The sequence below is a fragment of the Macaca mulatta genome, chromosome 13, assembly GCF_049350105.2.
Source record: "Macaca mulatta isolate MMU2019108-1 chromosome 13, T2T-MMU8v2.0, whole genome shotgun sequence".
Classification (NCBI taxonomy): Eukaryota; Metazoa; Chordata; class Mammalia; order Primates; family Cercopithecidae; genus Macaca; species Macaca mulatta.
Genome location: NC_133418.1, coordinates 113,458,915 through 113,483,327, shown reverse-complemented (window position 1 = coordinate 113,483,327; position 24,413 = coordinate 113,458,915).

Genomic DNA, 24,413 nt, shown 5'->3' with positions numbered 1-24,413 from the left:
ACTTTCACTGGGTCTCCTATGATTGTGCCTGAAATCCTTAGCCTGGAATCCGGGCTTTCTAGAGGTGTCCATGCCTCCCTTTTCAGACTTGTCTTCCGGTGTTCCTCTTCTCTTTTTCTCAAAATGGAACACCCTTGGCTGATTCCTCTTTGGTTAAGACGATTTCCACCCATGTGGAAAGGCACGTCCCTCCCTCTCTCCACCTGTGAAGTCCCTACTCATCCTCCCTGTAGGCCCCTCTTCCTTGAGTGAAGGCTTGATTCTTACTGGGTTCTAGATCCCCTTTAGCCTTTAACAAAATATTTAACAAAGTGCTTGCCTCACATGCATGAGAAGAAAAATATTTCCTTTTCCCTTTCAATGCTTTTGACATCCAAAACCTTGGGTCTGTTGTTTTTCCAGAGTAAATTAGTAATTTCCCATTATTAACCATGAAGAAAATTTGTCTATTCCACTCTCCAAGTGTTTCAGTTCAGCAAAACTATAAACTGTGTAGGATGCATCATTCACAGAAGTGACCATGCCATTCCCACCTCTGTGCCTTTGCTGGTGCTGTCCCCCCTTCCCTAACATCTCCTCAGTCCTCTCCCCTCACGACCCACCCTGGAAGGCATTCTCCTTCCAGGCCAGTTTCCTATCTCCTGCTTTCCCTCTGCATTCAATTTGAGCATCGTGCTAGTTCTTTGGTAGCTACGAAAGGAACCGAGTATGGGTTCTTCCTACACAGAGTTTGCAGTCAAGAATTGTTGATGCAAGCTAGGGATAGTGACGTATGCCTGTAGTCCTAGTTAACTGGGAGGTTGAGGCAAGAGAATCACTTGAGTCCAGGAGTCTGAGTTTAGCCTGGGCAATATAGTGAGACCCCGTCTCTAAAAAGAAAAAAAAATGTTTAAGGAATTGTTGATTGTATAGATACTCAGTGTATTTTTAATGGTTGAATGATTGAGTGAATGTATAAATGGAAAAACACAAATAATTATAATTCAACAAACGTAAGTGCCTGAAGAGATTCACAGATAACATCCTGTGAGAACTCAAAGAATCCTGATGCAAGAGATGTCTTCCAGCAGGGGGATCAGGGAAAAGAGGTGATACATGGCCTGGGTCCTTAAAATTTAGCAGAGTCGGCTGGCACGGTGGCTGGTGCCTGTAATCCAAGCACTTTGGGAGGCCGAGGCAGCCAGATCACCTGAGGTCAGGAGTTCGAGACTAGCCTGGCCAACATGGTGAAACCCCATCTCTACTGAAAATACAGAAATTGGCTGGGTGTGGTGGCTGACGCCTGTAATCCCAGCACTTTGGGAGGCTGAGGCAGGCGGAACACCTGAGGTCAGGAGTTTGAGACCAGCCTGGCCAACATGGAGAAACCCCGTCTCTACTAAAAATACAAAATTAGCTGGGCATGGCAGCACATGCCTGTAATCTCAGCTACTCGGGAAGGCTGAGGCAGGAGAATCGCTTGAACCCAGGAGGCGGAGGTTGTGGTGAGCTGAGATCGCACCGTTGTACTCCAGCCTGGCAACAAGAGTGAAACTCCATCTAGAAAGGACAGGAGGGAGGGAGGGAGGGAGGGGGGGAGGGAGGGAGGGAGGGAGGGAGGGAGGGGGGGAGGGAGGGAGGGAGGGAGGGAGGGAGGGAGGGAGGAAGGAAAGGAAGGAAGGAAGGAAGGAAGGAAGGAAGGAAGGAAGGAAGGAAGGAAGGAAGGAAGGAAGGAAGGAAATGTGCAACTACTACTACTAAGAAGCTGAATGCCAATGACCAGTGTCTTCAGGTCTTTGGATTCTTCTTGACAGTCGCATGGATAATGTTTAAACAGGGGTGGGCTGTGATACACACAGTCATTGTTTGCTCTGGCCCAGCAGGATCTACAAGGGAAGGCCGTTCAAACCTCAACCTTGATCACCAGGTGCAGAGGAGGTGGCGGCCTGGTGTTTGAAGGAAAGCGGTAAACTTTGCTTTCATCAGCTCCGCCACAACCCTCAAAGAAATAGCCCTGAGACTCTGCAGGCCAGATGAGAGCCGAGAGCTCAGAAGCACTCAGTAGAGCCGAGATACTGTGGAAGTGAGACCCCAGCCCCAGAGCTTCGTGCTACTGGAAATGGTGGGAATTTCCAGGGCATCAGAGGCATCAGCCCTCATGTAGAATCCCCACTCTCACTCCAAGACAAGAAAGTGACTTAGTGATGAGTGCAGGAGCCCTCCCTTCTGGTGCCTCCAAGAATGAAAGCCAGCTGTCTTGGCTTCCTCTGTGGCCACATCCTTAGTATAAAGCAGAGTGATATTTAGTGGACCTATTTATTAATCAACAAAATGGGGTGAATGCCTACCATGCGTCAAGGATCAAGACTGGCACCAAGGGGAATGCCAAGATAAGAAAGGCAAGGTCTGGGCTGGGTGTGGTGGCTCATGCCTGTAATCCAAGTACTTTGGGAGGCCCAGGTGGGCAGATCACTTGAGGTCAGGAGTTCGAGACCAGCCTGGCCAACATGGTGAAACACCGTCTCCACTAAAAACACACACACACACAAAAGCCGGGCGTGGTGGCAGGCGCCTGTAATCCCAATTACTCAGGAGGCTGAGGCAGGAGAATCGCTTGAACCCAGGGGGCAGAAGTTTCAGTGAGCCAAGATCGTGCCACTGCACTCCAGCTTGAGTGACAGAGTAAAACTCTGTCTCAAAAAAACGCAAACAACAATAAAAAGGCAAGTTCTGAGCTTCGTGATCTGGGGAGGGAAATGAAACATATGCACAGAGGCCAGCCAGGAGTGAGTGCGTGCTCAGTGTATTTATAGCCTGAACAAAAGATTGAATGAATGAACAGAAGGACATAAGCACGAGCAAGCCACGTGGTACAGAAGAAAGAACACAGGCTTGCGGCATCCCAGCGCCCCCACTTCCAGCTGTGTATGAGTCTGGAGAGTTCTGCTAGCTTCTAGAGTCACTGTCCACCCTGCTCTGCGCTCCAGGGGCTGACCTCTATGGGCTGCCTACTCTGGGCTATCTGTGGTCTATCTTCTGGTTGAGCTCTGCCCAAAGGGAGAGCTGGAAAGAGATTGGGGGTGAGGACAGGGTTTTAACCCCCTAAATCCCTGGAAAGAGATTGGGGGTGAGAACAGGGTTTCTCCCCCTCTGCCCCAGCTCGACCTCTGGCAGCAGCTCTGCACCTCAATCCCTGCAGCTCCTCGGGCTGCATTCCATTTCTCACTGGGCTTCAGGGAGGTTCTGTCCTCTCTCTGCCCTCCTGACCTCAGCTTCTCACTGTCGCTGGGGTCACAGTGCCTCAACATTGCTTGTCTTCCTTTAATTCTGTCTACACCTCTGGAAAGAGCTCCTTTATGGAAACCATCTAAGTTAATTCCATTCCCTGAAGAGACCCAACTCATTCAGTAAATTGAAGGCAGTCACAGAACTTTTCACAGTCAGATTCCTCAACTATGAAATGGAAATAATAGTAATACTTAGTATCTAGCACAGTTCAGTGCCTGGACATTGGCCCTCATATATGTTGGCTGCTTAAATGAGTGAATACATGAGTGAATTAATGGCTAAAAGGATTAATGATGATGTTAACGTACAAAGTGTGAAAATATGGGTTTTTATAATTCCTACAAGTGGCAAATGAATGTAATAGTGTTAACTATCTTGATATTGTAAACTGGGCATGAGTCTGGAATCAGGAAAGCTGGCCCCATTTGTTTATTGTGTGATTTTGGGCAAATTATTTTCCCATTCTGTACCTCTGTTTTCTCCTCTATAAAAGAAAAGGGCTGAAGGTAATAATCTGTAAGAACCTATCCGTCTTGGCCATCCTATCAAATACTAAGCATTCAACAAAACTGTGCAATAGTTTGAGTTGGAGAAGCCAAGGAAGGCCTCAGGGAAGAAGCAGGAGCTTGGAGAATAGAATAATAACTAGAAGAATAATAATAACAGAAGAATATAACTAGAAGAATATAACTAGAATAACTAGAAGAATAAGAATAATAACAGAAGAATCTCCCAGGTGAGCAAGACTGGAGCGGGGGAAAGGTGGGAGCGGCCTGCCAATGCTGGTGGCCATGAAGGACATCTGGCTGGATCAGAAGTTGGCCATGGTGACATTAAGAGGAAAAGGCTGGAGACATAGGCTATGGACACATAGGAAGGGCCTTGACCACCAGGCCAAGGAACTCAAAGGACCCGTAAAAGGAAGGGTTATGACTTCCTTAAGGCCCCAAGGCTAGTGCAGAACTAGGCTTGAGGTTTCCTCGCTCAGCCCCCAGTTGATCAGGATCTCCCTCTTCAACTCCTGAGGGCAGCTGCCTTCTCCCTTTCGTGACTCCTTTCTTTGAAGGTCACTTGTCAAACGAGGGATGAGGGAAAATTTATTGAGTGAGGAAACCATTTGGTAAGGGATATTTTTGGCATGACAAGTCCTTGGCAAAGGATTTGTTCCTGTCATTATTCTCCTTGTGTTTTAAAATCTGTTAGTTTGCCGTAAAGTCAAAGGCAAGATCATCAAAAGAAAGTGATTTGATTTTTTTTTAATTACTGAAAAAAAGTGAATCCAGAAAAAACTTGCGTCTTAAGCAAGAATATTAACTGGAGGGTCCTGGATATGAAGTCAAAAGTATTTGAAAGAAAATGAAAAAATTATCAATGAGAAAAATAATGCAAAACTACTGTAAGACACATGGAGTTATTTGAAAAATGTGTCCAGCTGTGTGAATTTAGGCATCTTCCTTCCCTTCTTGGGCCTCAGTTTCCCCATATGTCAAATAAAAGGAGTTAGACCCGAGGGTGAGGTCTAGAAGCCTGTTCTGCCCCAACAGGGCCCGTGGCTCCCATTTCGCCACTCTTTTTCCTCTATTGAGAACAGCATTCCCGGGAGGGCAGTTGCATCACTTTGGTTTCGGCTCCTCTGATCTCTGTCCCCTGTGTGGCCTCTCAGAGCACAGGGGCTGGAGAACTGAGGCAGCTGCTCAGCTCTGGCACTTTGTCCGGCTGTGGCCAGAGATGAAAGGATTCAGAGCCAGCCTGCAATAAAGCTGGGCCCCTGGGTAGAGGTCATCCAGACGTGCCAGCCTCACTGACACTGCTGGGGACAGGCCTCGTCAAACCTGTCACTGGCGCTCGCCAGGGGAGCCCCTCAACACTTGTCCAGCCTCCAGTCCACACGTTTAGGCCCCCACCGTGGTCATTCCAAGGGGCTAATCTGTGCTTTGGTTATTCTCCAGCTCAAAAGTGTTGACAACGCTTCCGTGTTGTCCTACAGCAGTGTGTCCCTAAGAGGCACCCATTCTGAGAGACACTCAGCTGCAGGAACACAGGAGTGGTCACTGAAGTTTGGAGAAGCAGCTTCTCTGTCTCTCTTTCCCTGGCCTCCTTGCAATGCACCAAGTCCTGCAGGAAGGAAACCTCTTTAGCCTCAACAAACCGAGCATATTTCCAAAATACAATCAATCAGAGGAGTTTTTATTTTTTTGGTTTAGTAACTCCAAGAAATGTCTCACACAAATACAGTTCCAAATAATATGCCTTGGGAAACATGGCTCTCTGGGTGATATACTTTGTTTTTGTTGTTGTGTTTTTTGTTGTTGTTGTTTGGGTTTCTTTTTTTTTTTTTTTTGAGACAGAGTCTTGCTCTGTTGCCCAGGCTGGAGTGCAGTGGCACAATCTTGGCTCACTGCAACCTCTGCCTCCCAGGTTCAAGCGATTCTCCTGCCTCAGCCTCCCAGGTAGCTGGGATTACAGGCGTGCACTACCATGCCTGGCTAATTTTTATAGTTTTAGTAGAGATGGGTTTCACCATATTGGTCAGGCTGGTCTTGAACTGCTGACCTTAAGTGATTTGCCTGCCTCAGCTTCCCAAAGTGCTGGGATTACAGGCGTGAGCCATTGCACCCAGCCAAACCTTCTAGTGTTTAGGTAAGACTAGGTCAGTCTAGTCCCTGGTGACTCTTGGCCTGTTTCTCATTACTCCCCTGTGTGCCCTAAATTCCAGCTCCATTGAATGATTAGTTGGTAGCTGATGATTTGTGTGAGTGAGAATGTTGCAAAAATATAAACCTGGAGAAAGAAAAAGAAAAATAAAAGAAAAGGAAAACGGGGCCTTAAGCAAGCATATTACCTGAAGGATCCTAGGCTTCCAGTCAAAAGAGCCAGAAAAGTCAAAGTATACTAATTATTTGGTCACTTTTTTTTTTGGTCAATAAACTAGGTATTTCCCTCCTTTCAGGCCTTTCCTCTTGCTGTTTCCTCAGTCTAGAAATTTCCCTTTCTTTTTTTTTTTTTTTTGAGATGGAGTTTCACTCTGTCATCAGGCTGGAGTACAATGGCACAATCTTGGCTCACTGCAACCTCCGCCTCCTGAGTTCAAGCAATTCTCCTGCCTCAGCCTCCCGAGTAGCTGGGATTATAGGTGCCCGCCACCACACCCAGCTAATTTTTGTATTTTTAGTAGAGATGTGGTTTCACCATGTTGTTCAGGATGGTCTCCATCTCCTGACCTCGTAATCTAGCTGCCTCAGCCTCCCAGTGCTGGGACTACAGGTGTGAGCCACCGCGCCTGGCCTCCCTCCTTTCTTTACTTATGAAAACGTACTCATCTTTCAAAGGTTTACTTAAACGCCACCTCTGCTGTGAGCCCATCCCAAATTCCATGTAAAAGTATATTACTCATTACTATGTGCTCCCATTGCACTTCCCATGCACTTTTATTAGAGTATTTTCATTCTCCTTTCCCTGATGTGCATAAAATAACTAGGAATTATTGGTCTTCTCTGTATCACTTTTAGGTTGTAGGCAAATGGCATACTGGCTACAAAATAAATAAAGACAGTTCCTGTTTTCTGTGCTTCCAGGTCCCCTCCCCTCACTGAGAGCTTCTTGGATCCTGTCCTGGGAACTTTCTCCTCATGCACTGCTTTATCCTGAGTCTGTCACCGCTCTGTGGAAACCTGCACGTTAACTTGCTTCCTATGAAGAAAATCTGTTGCAATCAGTAAGAACATGGTTCTGAGCCCTAAAAGGAAGGACAATGAGGTATTAATTAGCAACAGTTCCCAAATCAGGGATTTAATTATCTGGCATTCAGACAGTCAGAAAGGAAATTGAGAGTAAGGAAATAGGCACAAAATGTCCTATGTGAATAGGCAGAGAGGCAGAGCAGATGTCATAAAGCCCATGCACTGCGTTTTAGCCTTTTGTTCAAGACTTTCTCTTCTAGACCCAATCCTAACAAACCAATGATGTATTAGGAAAAAGCAGACAAAACGCATGGGGTAGTGATGCTGGGATGCTACCAGAAATAATAGGGTGTGAGAGGAGTGGACGCCATAGAATCAGTGCAGAAGAAAAACAGATTGGAGGCCTCTAGCCGGGGGGCAAATAGTCCTCTAGTCCTCTGAACTTCCACCATCTCCACCTACATGGACGGCACTACACAGTGTCCAGCATTGACGGTCACAGATGCCCGAATTATCAAGAACATGTTAAACTACCTGCTAGATCCTCTCAGAAGGCAGCCAAGTGTAGGCTGGGTGCAGTGGATCACGCCTGTAATCCCAGTACTTTGGGAGGCTGTGGCAGGTGGGTCACTTGAGCCCGGGACTTTGAGACCAGCCTTGACAACATGGTGAAAGCGTCTCTGTACAAAACATACAAAAATTAGCTCGTCATGGTAGCACGCGCTTATGGTCTCAGCTACTCAAGAGGCTGGGGTGGGAGGATCACCTGAGCCTGGGAGGCAGAGGTTGCAGTGAGCCGTGATCACACCACTGCACTTCAGCCTGGAGCATGGGTGACAGAGCGAGACCCTGTCTCAAGAAAAAAAAAAAAAAAAGGGCGGCCAAGTGTATATAAGCTATTTGAACTTTAAAAAAACTTTTAAAAAAAAGTTTTTAAAATTATGTGTTTGTTTAAAAGGTTAAGATTTTCCCCAAGATATTTTCACAGTTTGTGTCCCTTGTTCTCAGGTCTTTGTTCATTTTTTGTATGTGTGTTTTTGTGATGGAGTCTCATTCTGTCACCTAGGCTGGAGTGCAGTGGTGCAATCTCAGCTCACTGCAACCTCTGCCTCCCAGGTTCAAGTGATTCTTCTGCCTCAGCCTCCCCAGCAGCTGGGACTACAGGTGCGTGCCACCATGTCTAGATAATTTTTGTATTTTTAGTAGAGACAGGGTTTTGCCATGTTGGCCAGGCTGGTCTTGAACTCCAGTCCTCAAGTGATCCACCTGCCTTGGCCTCCCAGAGTGCTGGGATTACAGGCGTGAGCCACCACATCCGGCCTACAGGTCTTTGTTCAAATGTCACTTCCTGAACCCCTTGATTCAAATTTCAACCCCACCCCACTGCCAGCCACCCCACTCCCAAGCCCCTTTTCTTATCATATTTTTCTTTTTCTTTTTTCTTTTTCCTTCTTTTTCTTTTTTTGTTTGTTTGAGACAGAGTCTCGCTGTGTCTCCCAGGCTGGAGTGCAGTGGTGAGATCTCGGCTCACTGCAAGCTCCGCCTCCTGGGTTCACGCCATTCTCCTGCCTCAGCCTTCTGAGTAGCCGGGACTACAGGCGCCCGCCACCACGCCCAGCTTTTTTTTTTTTTTTTTTTTGTATTTTTTTAGTAGAGATCATGTCAGCCAGGATGGTCTCGATCTCTTGACCTCGTGCTCCACTCGCCTCGGCCTCCCAAAGTGCTGGGATTACAGGCGTGAGCCACCGCGCCCGGCCTAACCATATTTTTCTTTACACCACTTATCACCTGATATAATATATAACTGAGTGGTTATTATCCATATCTAGCGTCCCCCAAAAATGTAAAACTCCATGAGAGTAGACGTTGGTCTGTTTGTTTAGTTTCCTGCTGTGTTATGGGGAAACTGTGTGTCTGGCACCTATAGGCGTTCATGATGATGATGATTATTATTATTATTTACTTATTTATTTATTTATTTTTGAGACGGGGTCTTGCTCTGCCGCCCAGGCTGGAATGCGGTGGTGCGATCTTGGCTCACTGCAAGCTCCGCCTCCTGGGTTCAAGCCATTCTCCTGCCTCAGCCTCCTGAGTAGCTGGGACTACAGGCGCCCGCCGCCAGTCCAGCTAATTTTTTTTTTTTTTTTTTTTTTTTTTTTGAGACGGAGTCTTGTTGTCCCTCAGGCTGGAGTGCAAGTGGCACGATCTCGGCTCACTGCAAGCTCCACCTCCCCGGTTCACAGCATTCTCCTGCCTCAGCCTTCCTAGTAGCTGGACTACAGGCACCCGCCACCGCGCCCAGCTAGTTTTTTGTATTTTTAGTAGAGACGGGGTTTCACCGTGTTAGCTAGGATGGTCTTGATCTCCTGACCTTGTGATCCACCCTCCTCGGCCTCCCAAAGTGCTGGGATTACAGGCGTGAGTCACCGCACCCGGTTGTTATTATTATTATTTTTTGAGACAAAGTCTCACTCTGTCACCCAGACTGGAGTGCAGTGGCGCGTCCTTGGCTCACTGCAACCTGCACCTCCTGGGTTAAAGCGATTCTCGTGCCTCAGCCTCCGGAGTAGCTAGGATTACAGGCGCTGGCCACCATGCCTGGCTAATTTTTGTATTTTTAGTAGAGTCGGGGTTTCACCATGTTGGGCAGGCTGGTCTCAAACTCCTGACCTCAGGTGATCCACCTGCCTTGGCCTCCCAGAGTGCTGGGATTACAGGTGTGAACCACCGCGCCCAGCCAGGCATTCATTATTGAATGAAAGCATGAGTTTATAAATTTAGTTATTTGGAAGACATATTTATATTGTTAAAAGTCATTCTATGGAAATACTGGCTAAGGGCACAAAAATTATATGAGAATTGTTTCACACATGGCATGTAAATTCATTGGCAAGTATTTATCAAGGTCACACTCTATGCAGATGCTGTGCATTGGAGATTTGCTTATTTTGTTTCCACCCACACTTCTGAGTTTCTAAAGCCTTTACCAAGTATTCCACATGCAGAGTCACTGACACACTACACATCCATGCACACACGCAGGTGCACACACACAGACACACCCACAGACCTGACACTCTGGTTCCTTCTTATAGCCACGCTTCGATCTTATCAGCTCTCTTATGTAAAAGTTTGACAAGTCTGGTCTATGTTGCCTTCAGAAAATTCTTAGAAATAGGAAATGATTATATTGATTAGAAATGATAATGTTTTCCCAGGACTGAGCCTAGAATCATTATTTAACCACTGTTTATTGTAATGTTGGAGACAGATATTGGATCTTGAGGAGTACACTAGGCATAGAGCCAAAAACTTGAGTCCTAGCCCTGGATCCATCATTTAAGAGCTGAATGATTCTGGCAAGTGACTTAACCACAAATAGCTAGTTCAGAGGCCTTTTTTACAGGACTTTGTAAATTATAAAGTGCTACACAATTTTAAAGAATCATCATTATTTTGTTGAAAAGTGAAATAATGTATGACATAGCACTAGAGATAGGGATGAGATCTTGGTGATTCATGACTCTTGAAATGCAAGGGTATCAGTCTTGCTATCTCAGACAACTTCTGATGGAATTTGCTGTGTGACCTTCACATTTACGACCTCAGTTTCATTATGTGCAAAACAAGGTTTCTACCTAGTTGCAGCATGCTGGGATGATTTCTCCAACTGATTACAACTGACAGGATCAGTAAGTCTGTAGCAGGAATTGGGATGGATTCCAATTGGCCCTGAAGCCTGGCGTGATGGTTCTGTAAGCATGAAACTAAACTTTCTTCATTCATGCCCTCATTTGTTCATTCAACAAATACTTACTGAGTATCAGTTGGTGGCAGAGGCTGCACTAGATGTTGGGAATAACAAATGGAAGAAGACAAAGTCCTAGTACTATCAATGATCAAAGTTGAGTCAGAGAGCAGATTTACAAACACATAATTGGTGTACACATTAGGAGCTGTGAGGAGAGAGGAGCAAGGTGCAGGGGCCCACAGAGGCAGACTGGCTCACTCTGTCTGGGAGAGACAGATGGGGCCTTGCACAGAGAAAACGTTTCGGTGGGATCTCAGAGGAGAGATGGGAATTAGCCAGGCAGGGGTGGGAAACAGGCATGGAATAATGTAGGGGAAGAATGTGGGCACACCCTGGGGTATTTCACTTTGGCAGGTGCATTGGCTGTGTGCTAGGCACTGTAGATGAACATGCATGAATATTCAAGGCACAGAAAGCAGAAAGGATGGAGCTGATGAGGGTTGGATTGTAAAGTGCTTGAATGCCACAATTAAAGCCCTTTCATCGGGATGTGTAATGGTTAAGGGCACAGACTTACAGCATTGTTGAATGCAAACGACTGCAGAGCATGTTCTCTTTGTGTAAAACTATGTACCTTCACCATTCAGTTGTTCAACAGATTAACAAATACTAACTCTATGCAAAACACTGGGGATACAGAAGCAAGTAGGACAGAATCCCTGTCCCTGGGTAAAACATACCAATAAAGTGTAACAAATGTTATGATTATGAGAACACCAAGCAGGAAGACAAATCTGGAGGATTTGGGCCAGGAGGGAATGGGCCAGGGAAGACCTCCCAGGGGAGGTGACATGTTAGGCTGAGTCTTTTTTTTTTGGTGGTGGGGTGGGGTGGGGGGCACGGACAGAGCCTTGCTCTGTCGCCCAGGCTGGAGTGCAGTGGTGCAATCTCGGCTCACTGCAACCTCTGCCTCCTGGGTTCAGGCGATTCTCCTGCCTCAGCCCCCCGAGTAGCTGGGACTACAGGCTTGCACCACCTCACCAGGCTTATTTTTTATATTTTTAGTAGAGACCGGGCTTCACCATGTTGGCCAGTCTGGTCTCAAACTCCTGATCTCAGGTTATCTTCCTGCCTCGGCCTCCCAAAGTGCTGGGATTACAGGCATCAGCGACCGCGCCCGACCATTAAGCTTAATCTTTAAGGGTGACTATGAACTGTCTGGGTGAGTGGAGTAGAAATGTTCTAAGCAGAAATATGGGTGAAGGCCTGGAGATCTGAGGAGGGAACTGAGACTTCATCATGGCTGCCGTGTAGTGTTCAGAGTGCGGATCTATGGCAAAGAGTTTGGGTTTCACCCCAAAGGAAGCTGTTGCTGGATTTTAAGCAGAGGAGCAGCAGGATAAGCTTTGTATTTTGGATATGCAGATCTTTATCCATGTAATGCACATGTCTCACCTCACCAGCTTCGTGTGCAAAATAAAGTCACCCTTCCTTAATACTCAAGTCATAATGCCCAGGAGCCCCCAGCCATTCAAAATGGAGGGAGGATTATATCTCCGATATTCCCTTCTCCAGATATGTCTGAAGATTCGTCTGTGAATCAGCTCCCTCAGGCTTACCTTGGCTGCCACCTCCCGAAGAACATGAACTTGGCTGTGCCTTGTAGGCTGACCCCTCCATCGATGACCAGCTTCTGCTGGCTGTGTCCAGGGTGGCCTCCCTGAAGTCACCGGAGCAGGGGTCTGGTATCTTCTCAGAGCAGCGGCCAACCAGGCAGCTGGAGGAAACCCCTGGTCCCTTCTGCAGCCATGTGAGTGTCTTCAGGACCCTCCTTGCTGCCTCTGTATTGGCTGATGCAGGCCTATTTCACCTCAGTGTCTTCCCAAGAGAAAAGGGGAGACCCTCCCACCTGTATCACATTCAGAAGAGGCCTCCTAGTAACTGGGCTTAACTGACAACTCTGGTGAATCTATGCTCATAAGCAGACAGCCATTCATCAGAAGGCATGACCAAAGCATCGTGTGGCCATGTCAGGAGAGGCTGTAAGGTCAGCTGTAGGCCCTGTCTGGAAGCAGTGCTCCCCTCTGACCTCAGGAGGGGACACAGTCATCCTCCTGTCCAAAGGTCAGTCCCAATTTCTTTCATGGCTGTCTAGGGGAAAAGCTGTTCAGGAGGATAGAGACCACCATTATCCATGCCTCTTACTTGCCATCCACACTTTGGGAGGCTGGCTGCCTGCAGCAGTCAGGGCAGCTCCTTCCCATCACAGGAACCACGCTGAGCCTCCCAAGGCGGGTCCTGCGCCTGCCCCCCCTCCTCCTTCAGTCCTCAGACTGGCCTAATTCTCTGCCCAGGATTATCCACTTTTCAGAATGAGTGAGAGTAAAAGCATCCACTTCCTGCAGGGGTGCAGTACCTCCCCCATAACCTCACAGCAGACTGGCTTTGGCATATTTTGCATGATTTGGTAAATGGTATATATGCACAGAGAAACTTCTGGAGTGTTGTTTTCTCAAATTTTAATAGCAGTGTCTCCGGGACTCGGGAGCTTTTACAATCTTCATTGTACTTTACTATGATATTTGATTTTTTTTCACTATAATTGTGCATCACACTTACAGGAAAAGAATTTAAGCCTTAGAATCAGATGGCCTTTGGCAAATCAGATCATCCATTTCCTTATCTATTAAGTGGGAAAAATAATATTTCACAAGGTTATTGAGAAAAAAATCAAAGCCATTTTTATTTTCATTACTCATAACTGACATAATTGCATATAAACACATCAGTGTGATTATATTGTATACTCTGGTGGGTTTCCTTAAACAGATTCCTTTTTCCCTTTCTCTTTATTTTCCCTTCCCTCCCCTTCTAGTCTGTTCCACTCACGTCACCGCTCCAGGCTGAACCCGGGCCCATGACACAACCCACATAACCATGTCGACAACCTTGAATGCACCTGCCAAGTTTATTTTTTTCTTTTTCTTTCTTTCTTTTTTTTTTTTTTTAAGACAGAGTCTCTCCGTCACCCTGGCAGGGCACAGTGGCGCAATCACGGCTCACTGCAGCCTTGATCTCTCCAGGCCCAGGTGATCCTCCCACCTTAACTTCCTGAGTAGCTGGAACTACAGGCATGAACCACGAAGCCCGGCTAAGTTTTTAATTGTTTGTAGAGATGAGGGTCTCGCTATGTTGCCAAGGCTGGTCTCAAACTCCTGGGCCTCAAGTGATCCTCCTGCCTCAGCCTCCCCCTCCCATGTTTTTTCCCATGGTAATACAATAATAAAAGTATATAGCTATATTCTCACTTATATAAATGGTTTTTTTTTGTTTTTTTTTTTTGAGACGGAGTCTCGCTCTGTCGCCCAGGCTGGAGTGCAGTGGCCGGATCTCAGCTCCCTGCAAGCTCCGCCTCCCGGGTTTACGCCATTCTCCTGCCTCAGCCTCCCGAGTAGCTGGGACCACAGGCGCCCGCCACCTCGCCCGGCTAGTTTTTTGTATTTTTTTTTAGTAGAGACGGGGTTTCACCATGTTAGCCAGGATGGTCTCGATCTCCTGACCTCGTGATCCGCCCATCTCGGCCTCCCAAAGTGCTGGGATTACAGGCTTGAGCCACCGCGCCCGGCCATAAATGTTTTTTTGACCATTTAAAAAAAGAAATCAGCCAGGCGCAGTGGCTCACGACTGTAATCCCAGCACTCTGGGAGGCTGAAGCAGGTGGATCACCTGAGGTCAGGATTTTGAGACCATCCTGATCAATATGGTGAAACCCCGTCTCTACTAAAAATACAAAAATTAGCTGGGGCGTGATGGTGGGTGACTGTAGTCCCAGCTACTCAGGAGGCCGAGGCAGGAGAATTACTTGAACTCGAGAGGCGGAGGTTGCAGTGAGCTGAGATCATGCCACTGCACTCCAGCCTGGGCGACACAGCGAGACTCAGTCTCAAAAAAAAAAAAAAAGGGAAATCATATTATACTCAATTTCAGATATCCTATGTATCCTGCTTTTCTCACTCAACGATACTTTTTGGAACTTCATCCTAGTCACGTGGTAAAGCTCTGATTTTAATGACTGGATTCTATTTCATAATTTGGAGATATAATTTGTCATCTATGCCCACATTATCAATATTCACTTTGTTTCTAGTTTTTGCCACTATGAACAATACAACACGTGTGTGCACTTGCACACTCACACACACTCTCACACACACTGACACGCTCTCACACACACTCTCACACAGTCACACACAGCCACACACACCTACACACAGACTTCCACACCCACACACTCACAGCCACACACCCACACCCACTCACACACTTACACCCACACACACACACTCTCTCACACACACACTCCTTTGTTATACTGATGATTTTATTTCTTTGTAATAGGCTTTCAGAAATAGCCAGTCAACAATATTTCCCATGTGTGCTTTTACATAGTAATTGCTTAATAAAGTGATGTTTGCTATTATTCTTGTTATAAGCTGGGAAGTTATATTTTGAAAAAGTGTAGTCATTTATTGGAGTCCTACTTAGATAAGGTACATTTACTTTAAAGACACAGGTTATCTGTAATAACTGAACAACTGTCCTTTCCTTGTTTATACAAAGTCCAAAGGAAATAGGACTGCACTGGAAAACTAAAATAGACATGAAAGTTTGCCTCCTCATTTCCTCCTCGCCGTTTCAAATCCATTTCCTCAGTGAGACAGGAACTCAGAAGCTGAAGGTTTTGCTCCCATAATTGGAGATTCTTGTTTTGCATTTAAAAAAAAATTGTTATGAGCTTCTTTGCATATCTGATTTGAAAAACAAAAAGAGAGCTCATTAAAGAGTTTTTCTATTGTGGAGAAGCAAGAAGGAACCAACTGGTAGCTTTTCAATGAGATGAAAATTCCTGTGTCTGCAGGAATAAATTCCTGTGTCTGCAGTCCCACATCTGCCTTCTCAGGGCAGAAGTTTGCAGGAGAAATCAGGCAATTTCTAGTCTGAAGGTTCTCCTTGTTATATTCAGCCACTCACAATGAGAATTGAGGCGGCAGCTTGTGGAGAGAGGGCAGTTTTGCAAAATGCACATTTGGTGGATTCTGGACATGAGCCATTTGACCAAAACGTCAAAGCATGACAGATTTCTACCTCCGGACTAAAATGGAAGTTTGTGCGTTGGCTGAAAGCCAGGTCCTGGACCCCTGGACACAGCCGGGAGCCCAGAATGTGAGGGAAATTCTGTGTGAGAAAAGGCATACCCACCGTTTTAATGAAAAGGGAAATAGGAACTTCCATTTTCCTACTGCCTTGTTCGCTTTCTGTCTGGATGCCCTCGAGCCAAAGGAAGCTGGGGAGGCCCGTGTGGGTGCCCTTCTGATTCTGAGCCGTCAAACTGGGCACCCTGTCCACACGGGTGGAGGCAAGCGTCAGAGTCCCAGGCTCTTTCTCGGCAATTGTCCAGCTGTTTCTGCTCTCTTGCTTTCTGTCTGGTTTGCATTTCAGTGAATGCCTAACTTCTTGTTTTCTGGCTTTTAGGCCATTTTTGGCCCCACAATAACCTCTTGGACAGAATTCTGTTTTCATAGTTTGACTCTCATCCATCAGAGTTTTTCATTTTATTTTAATCGTTTTTATTTTTATTTTTTTGAGATGGGGTCACTCTATCGCCCAGGCTGGAGTGCAATGGCGAGATCACGGCTCACTGCAGCCTTGACTGCCCAGGCTCAAGCAATCCTCCTGCCTCAGCCTTTCCAGTAGCTGGGACTATAGGCACCACTGCACTTGACTATTTTATAAACTTTTTGTAAAGATGGGGGGAATCTCGCTCTGTAGCACAGGCTGGTCTTGAACTCCTGGCCACAAGTGGTCCTTCTGCCTCAGCCTCCCAAATTGTTGGGATTACAGTCGTGAGCCACTGTGCCCAGCCTGATTTTCCTATTTTGATCGAATTCCAGTTCTGAAACCCTATTTATCTCCCAGCCTCCGGTTGTCCTCTTGGAAGGGAAATTGGAAGTTACAGTGATGGGGTCAAGGGCTCAGTTTTCAAGGTGGAGGCCTAGACAGAACTCATTTCAGACCTGAAAAAGGAAAAGCTGATGGATGCTTACATGCCAACTTTGTTTCGTAGATTATCTTACATCCAATCTACCTTGTCTTGAAGAGGTTCAAAGGTTTGGTCCTTATCTATGGAGTAGCTACTCTAGGCAAGGCCAGGCCCTTATATTAACTTTGTTAGGGGCCAAGAATGGCCAGACCTCAAAGTATCAGACCAAATAAATCCCTGTCTCCTAGGAGCTCGCAACCTGAATTTGAAGACCCACATGTTCAGAGGAGAAATGTCTCAGTTCAAAGTTTGCTGAGTTAGCGACCAATGTTAGGAGGATGGAGGAAATTGTGTAAGAATTCAGAGGAGGGGAATGTCCCTGGGGGCTGGGGTAGGGAGGACATAGGATCACAGCCCACCCTTGACAGGTAGGGAAAGGAAGAGAGGCAACGGTTACTAAGTGCCTACTAGGCGCCAGTGTTAGCATAAGAGATTTGGCTGGTTATCTCCGGTGATTCTTAGGACCAGGGTTGGAAGGAAGAGTACAGGAGGCATTTCCACCAGTGAAATGGTGCAGTTAAACTACTGACAGCCTGGTCTGAGCCACAGCTGACTCTATTCAAGACAGGTGCTTACCAAATATGCTTCTCTGCCAGGGTAGAAACAGCCACAATCTGCGTGTATTCAAGAGCTAAGGAGCACATTTAATTGGTTTACTCCACAGTCACGATGAATTCTTTGGGCATCTGCAATGCTTTGGGTGCTGTGTAAATTATGAAGTGGGAAGAGATCACTGTGGATCCAGGGATTTGCTGAGGGCCTTAGCCTCACTTCACAGGCAGATGTTCAGTGGTTTCAGGGTGAGAAAGACTATGGGAACTTTTGTGGCTTTATTGAAAAATCTCACCGAAAACACCACTTCTCATCTCTTACCTAGCAAGAAGAGCAACGAAAAACAACAAAGGAGAAAATTTTAAAAATCAGACCATGTATGTTTAAGTTCTTAATACCTGTATTTATTCCTACAGCTTGTTCAACAAGTGTTTATTCAGAAGCTTCCTAAGCGCTGTGGTGAACAAAATTGACAGGGCTCTGGACCTTGCGTTTGTTTATAGTCTAGTTGGAAAGGTAGACATTAAATAAGGCAACACACAAGTGTGTGATTACAAAGCATTCTGTAAATGTGTAAATTACAAAGCATTCTGTAAATTAAAAAACAAAAAAGGCCAGGCATGATGGCTCACACCTGTAATCCTAGCATTTTGGGAGGCTGAGGTGGGAGGATTGCTTGAGCCCAGGAGTTCGATACCAGCCTGGACAACATAGGGAGATCCCGCCTCTACAAAAAATTTTTAAAAATTAGCCAGGCGTGGTGGCATGTGCCTGTAGTCCTAGGTATTTGAGAGGCTGAGGCAGGAGGATCACCAGAGCCAGGAGGTCAAGGCTGCAGTGACTGTGATTCTGCCACTGCACTCTGGCCTGGGAGACAGAGCAGGAAAAGGCACCTGAGAGGCCTCTCTGAGAAGGTGATGTTTCAGATGAGATCACATCAATGAGAGGATCCAAACAGGTCAAGTAGGGCATGGCACGTGCTCTTGGCCTGGTCACGCGACTCACTGGAACTAGTGAAATGGAGGTAACCTGACACCTGAGCCCCAGGGTTGTCATGGAGATGAAACTATTTAATGTGTGTAATCACCTGGCCTGGTGCCTAGTATGTCCTGGAGGCACTGAGCAAATGTTTGCTGAATCTGATTGGCAAGTCCCTCCCTGCCCTTGCATTCCAGGGTTCCCCATTTCTCTGTGACTTTGACCCCAGGGAACCCCACCCTTGCTGGAGATGCTTGCTGTGGCCTCTCTGGTTACCTGCAGAAACAGAGACCGGTTGGGAGCAGGGATCTGCCTGGACCCATGACCCTCGCTTCCTTACGATGCTCACTGGTGCCTGGAGTCAGCACCTCTGTCAGCAAAGAAGGTACAGGCTGCTTCTCTCTGGAAGGAAATCTGTCAGCTCTGTCCCACCCATGCGCACGAATGACAACAACACTGAACTAGAGGCAGGCGATACTGGGGAATTCTTACACAGAGCAAATCATCTCTTCACTGTGCTTTATGGTTACACATACACATCTGTTGTATATCAACTGACCATCACTTGTGATTTTGTGAGGCGGACGGGCAGGTCCCAAACCACGCTGTTTCGCAGCACAAATGGAGACTCGCGTGCTCGCATGGAAAATTGACTTGCTAAGAGTCACGCAGGTTGTCAGAGGTGCACACTTGGGCGTCTGGCTCTCCTTACACCACGACACAGTGTGTTGAATGACTGAGACAGAGTGACACCAGTGACAGGACGTGGGAGAGGACTTGGGGCAGGTAGGCGTCTGCTCATACTCCTCTCTCACTTCCAACTGCAAACGCTTACTGGCTGTTGTCCTCTGCCAGGCACTATGCTGAGCCCCGTGGAGGCACTGGCCTCTTTGATGGTGGCATTTTAAGGCCTACAATGGCAGAGGGATGTCATGGAGGAGTGAGGGTATTTCCAACCATGGCTGGAAACTGACCCTGAATCTGAGTGTTCTCTGGTCTGGACAGAGTGCCAGGCCTGTGGCAAAGCAGTTAACCATTGAAACTGAATCTGATCTGCTGTCGGCCACTGCCTGGGCCATAGTCTGCCAAAGGGACAGCCGAACGAAAGGCTCAACTTCCTCCTTCATTAGCTCCAAGTTCCAGGACAAGACGCAGAACCAGGTGCCACTGAGCCTGCCGCAGGTAAAGCTGCTGCTCTGTCCTGGGCCTCCCTGCTCCCGTCCGCAGGGCACTTCTCACCCCCTCCATCCCTGCTGACGCTGAGTGCTGTCACCCCAGGAAGAATGCTTCCTGGAATGCCCAGCCTGTCACCCAGGAGACTCCCCTTGGGGCACCCACTGCTGGATCCAACAGGTCTGCCCCAGTGCCGGCCCCTAGAACCACAGGCTTCTGTAAGCTTCGACTTCCAAGTGCAAACCAAGCATGCTCAGGCTTTTAAAGTGAGGTCCTCTTTGTTCAGAATGTTCTTCCTCCTCTGGCCAGGCTGACTCCTTTCTTCAATCCTCAGGTCCCAGGCGGGCTGTCACTGCCCAGCACCTCTTCTCAACCTCCTGTGTGCTCTCTGAGCATTGTGTACCTGCTCCTGGTGTCAAACAGACTCTTGCCACGACCTTTTCTTTGTCTCTGTTTCCATTGGCTGTGTCTCATTCTCCATTGCATCTGCAGCACCCAGCCCCACACCTGGCACATAGAAGGCCCTCAGTGGTACTTCATCAATGAGTGGGAATGGTCTTACCCTTCCACACCCACAGACACGCCTGTGCTCAGACCTCTGCAACCCCTGCCCTCCCAATGACCTTGCCTTGGAGACTCTGCAGTTCTCACCTCTGACAGCTTTCTGGGAATTCGACTGTCCCCAGGCTGTCCTCTTCATTGACACCTTTGCCACTTAAACCAAAATACGCTGTGCTTTTCTAGGTTTCTGCTTCTTGCCAAGTGTCTATCTCTTATTCCACCAACCATCACCATTGACGTGTGTGAAGGGACATCTGGAAGCACAGTCCTCTAAGGTGTATGTGTCAAGATAGGGCTCAGGTGGCAGACGGAGGCCCAGGTGCTGGTGGGTTCACTCACAAGGATTTGCTGACAGCTAGCTATACACCTTCCTGTTCTTTGAGAATTTCAAAGGTGAGTAAATCAGCCCTTGCCATCCAAGAGCTTAGGTTGAGGGTCTGAGGGTAGAAAACACAATGAACACAAAGCTTAATTCCAGAATGGATGCCAGTAATGGCACATACCATCTGCTAAGCACCTACTGTGTGTGGACATTTAACGGTCACCGTCTTTCACTTATCTAACAACCTTGTGATTCGTGAATTAGAGAACCATCTTACAGGTTATGACATTGAGATAAGTGAGCTGCCCTATATATCAGATAATAGAAGGTTCTGAGACCAAGATTTGAAACCAGACCTTGGCAAGGAATGACCAAACTTCATTCCTTACCAAGATGTCACTTTGGGGGCCTTATCTTAAAAGTGCTTTTCTGCCAGTCTCGATGCTCTTGAGAGGACTGCCTCCCCCTCGAGGGCTCCCTGCAACATCTCTGGGCAGGCTGGGCTGCTAAGAACACCTGTGTTTAATTTAGGTGGTGACTCAGAAGTCCCATGCCCAAAATAGGTGACATAGGCCCACACAAGCTGTGGCCCCCTTCTTCTACCTCCAGCCCTAACCTCTGACCCTACTACGGAGACCTCAAGTCTATGATTGGAAAGAAACGAAACAGTGGTACTGGGAAGAGCTGTTCCCAACCTAAACCTCGCACCCAAATGGTATCAGCAGGCACAAATCAACATGAAGATTATTAAGGGAGAAACAAGCAGAAAAAATACAACTCACTAGGAATTCCTAAGTGGAGGAGCTGGGGTGTGTGTGTGTGTGTGTGTTTGTGGGTGTATTTGTGTGTGTGCATGTACATATTTTTAAGTCATCCGGATTGGGAAAAAAATGTGCCTGCAAAGGTTTCACCTTTACTTTCTCAAACCAAAAGAGATCACGTCAAGATGCCAGTCAGTTGGGAGGACCTGAGGGTGAGGCCCTAGCAGGAGGGCCCTCTCTTTTCTCTTTTGAAACTTGGTGATGGCCAGGCACGGTGGCTCACGCCTGTAATCCCAGCACTTTGGGAGGCTCACAAAAATTAGCCAGATGTGGTGGCGCACGCCTGTAATCAAAGCTACTCAGGAGGTTGAGGCATAAGAATTGCTTGAGTCCAGGAGGGGGAGGTTGCAGTGAGGCGAGATCGAAGCACTGCACTCCAGCCTGGGTGTCAGAGGGAGACTCGGTCTCGAGAGAGAGAGAGAGAGAGAGAGAGAGAGAGAGAGAGAGAGAAACTTGGTATCCCCAGTGCATGCCTCAGCAGCTGTGGGATTAAAAAGTTATACATATTTTTTTCCCATTGAGTAAACAAGTCTACTATTAGAAGCAGGACTTCCTTCTTAGTATACTTGGATGGAGACGATTTGTTTGAAAATGAGTCTGTTTAAAGTGAATACAGCCACTCCCCCCGCGAATCTGTGGGCAATCTGACATCTTCAGAGTTCACTCAGAATGACACGCTGCAGCAAAATTCCACCGCTTTAAATTCGAGTAGACCTGACAGAGTGGAAAGATCACAGGCCTGGGGCAGAGGGCCTGGCCCCTGCCCCTGCCCCTGGGGCCCTGTGAGAGCCTGGACAGGCCCTCCCCTCATCCGGCGGCTGTGGAGCCCTCGGTCTCTTCCTGCAGCTTGCTTCTCTCTTGTGAGGCAGACACAGTGCAGCGCTCTCTTGAGGTCTCTGTGGCATTTCTGGAATGTCCTTCTTCCCCAGCTCTGCTGTTCTTTCTCCTTAGCGTGAAGGCAGGGAAATAAAGAGGCCTATTTATAGTGGGCTGGGCCAAGGCGAGCACATCTCAAAGCTGAGGATTTATGACTGTTGGTGTCTCAGAGACAACCTGTGAATGGCCTGGCATCTCTCCAACGGTGTGGCATGGACTTGGCACCACCTCGCACGGCACTGGAGCTGGGCGCTGCCTTCCAGCTGGGTGTGTGGAGGGCCCGTGCAAAGCCGCTGCCTCCCCTCCCCCGGTTCTCAGGGCCCTGAGGACCTCACAGGCTGGAAATGGCCACTTCCCGAAGAATGGCAACCAGCCCTGTGTAGGCAACAACTCACGCGCCCTCCTGGAAACTCAGAGGTGTGGCTGTTACCATCCATATTTTAAAATGCAGTGATGGCTCCAACGCATTTGTTCTATGTAAGGCAACAGGCTATTCTAGACAACCTTTGGGGTATCTGCCTCTCCAACTTATGCCCTTTACTTTGTGAACTAATCCCACCCACAGCCATGCTCACTCAGTGTGACTTCGTTACCCCGGCCTTGGTTAACTGGACCAGCGATGGGCCAGTGACCCAGGCTAAGCCAATCAGATATTCTCTCCGGAAGTTTTGATTCCAGATTCCCTTCTTAGCCTCTGTTGGGCCCTTGCTGGGGAGGCCTGGTGAGGCCAGGCCTGGGCAGCTGAGCTTGTCATCTCAAACAGAAGCAAAAGAAGCTTCTCTGCAGAGCAGACGATGAAACTGTCATACAATGACCCCAGAAGTCCTGACAGATGGTTCTGCCAGCTTCCCTGTTCCAGTCACTCTCGAAGCCTTTGGTTCCCTGAGATTCTACTGCTATATCTTTTTGTAACAGAATGTTCTATTAGGGCTTAAATGTATGTAACACGATACCCTATTGGAAGATTAAAAAAAAAAAAAACTTACTGGAAAAATCTACCAGCTGCTATCTGGAGACACAAAGACAGAAGGTTCTAGAGGACAGATTCTGAGTAGCCTCACTTAGGGAGGCAGGGGCAAGCTCTGACATGGCAAAGTCAGTCCCTCCATATGTCCCAGCCAAAACCAGCATCGGAGAAGGGCAGTGGGGCCGCTGATGGCTGTCGTGTGTGACAACCAGGGCCGGAGCCAGCTGTGGTGCTTCCCTCATGACTTAGAAAGCAGCTCCTACAAGCATCCAGGTACTTCTGGGCAGTTGGCTTCTCCAGGTTAAGGCACTGAGACTGGGCTCTCCCATTCCTTCCAGCCTCCCCATACTTCCTATTGTGTGGGGCTTTCTGGACTTAGAAGGGGAATCCATTGGCTTCATAAAGTAAATATTGCTATCTGAGACCTGGCTTCAAACTCTGAAGTAGAACAACTCAGTTACATCCAATAACTTTCCCTTTCTTGCTTAAACTACTTTGGGTGAGACTTTGTTCTTGTGATGAAAAGAGCCTCGTTCAAGTCACAAATGCTGGGGGATGCTAAGGCTAGATCCCAGTCTGTCTGACTCCAAATCTGAGTGACTCTGAGTCCAGAGGTCATTCGACTTCACATGAAGGCCTCTCTGATGCCACCTCGCATCCCCTGAGAGCTTGGCAGACCTGGAGGCTTTCGTCAGAACTCCCCATGTGTTTTAACAAGTTCCCTGGTACCCCTGGGGGCACGGATCTGATTCACCCACCTGCCTCCCAAGGCCCTGTAGTGCTGAGCTGTGGACCTCACTAGAATGTTCTCCTTGTCCCTGCCACTAGCTCCAGTGGGATCTCAGGCCAAGGCCTCTCCTGCCCTTGGCTCCCATTAACTTCTTTATAAAACAAAAGGCCCTCCCTGGTTTTGAGTTGAGGTCACATCAGCTGTTCTCTTCAAAAAGGTGGCCCAGAGAAGCAGGGAGTGAGTGGAGTGAGTGCTAATAGGTACAGGGTTTCTTTTAAGAGTAATAAAAATATTCTAGAATTAGACAGTGGTGGTCGTTACACAACTCTGTGACTACACTAAAAACCATTGAATTGTACACTTTAAAAGGGGTACATTTTATGGTATGCGAACTACAGCTTAATAAAGCTGTTATTAAAAAACAATGGTACAGTACTTGAGAAAGAGAAACAATAAACCTTAGTAAAAAATAGGTTCAGTTTTATCTCAGAGCCCTATGGCTTCTCTACAGGAAGACTTTGCTTTTGTTCTGTAGCTCATGGTTTCTCTTCACAAGGCCGTTATGAAGCTCAGACAGCGCAATGGCTCGGAAGAGATTTGCAAAGGAATAAGCGAGAGATCAGAGCAGGGAACGC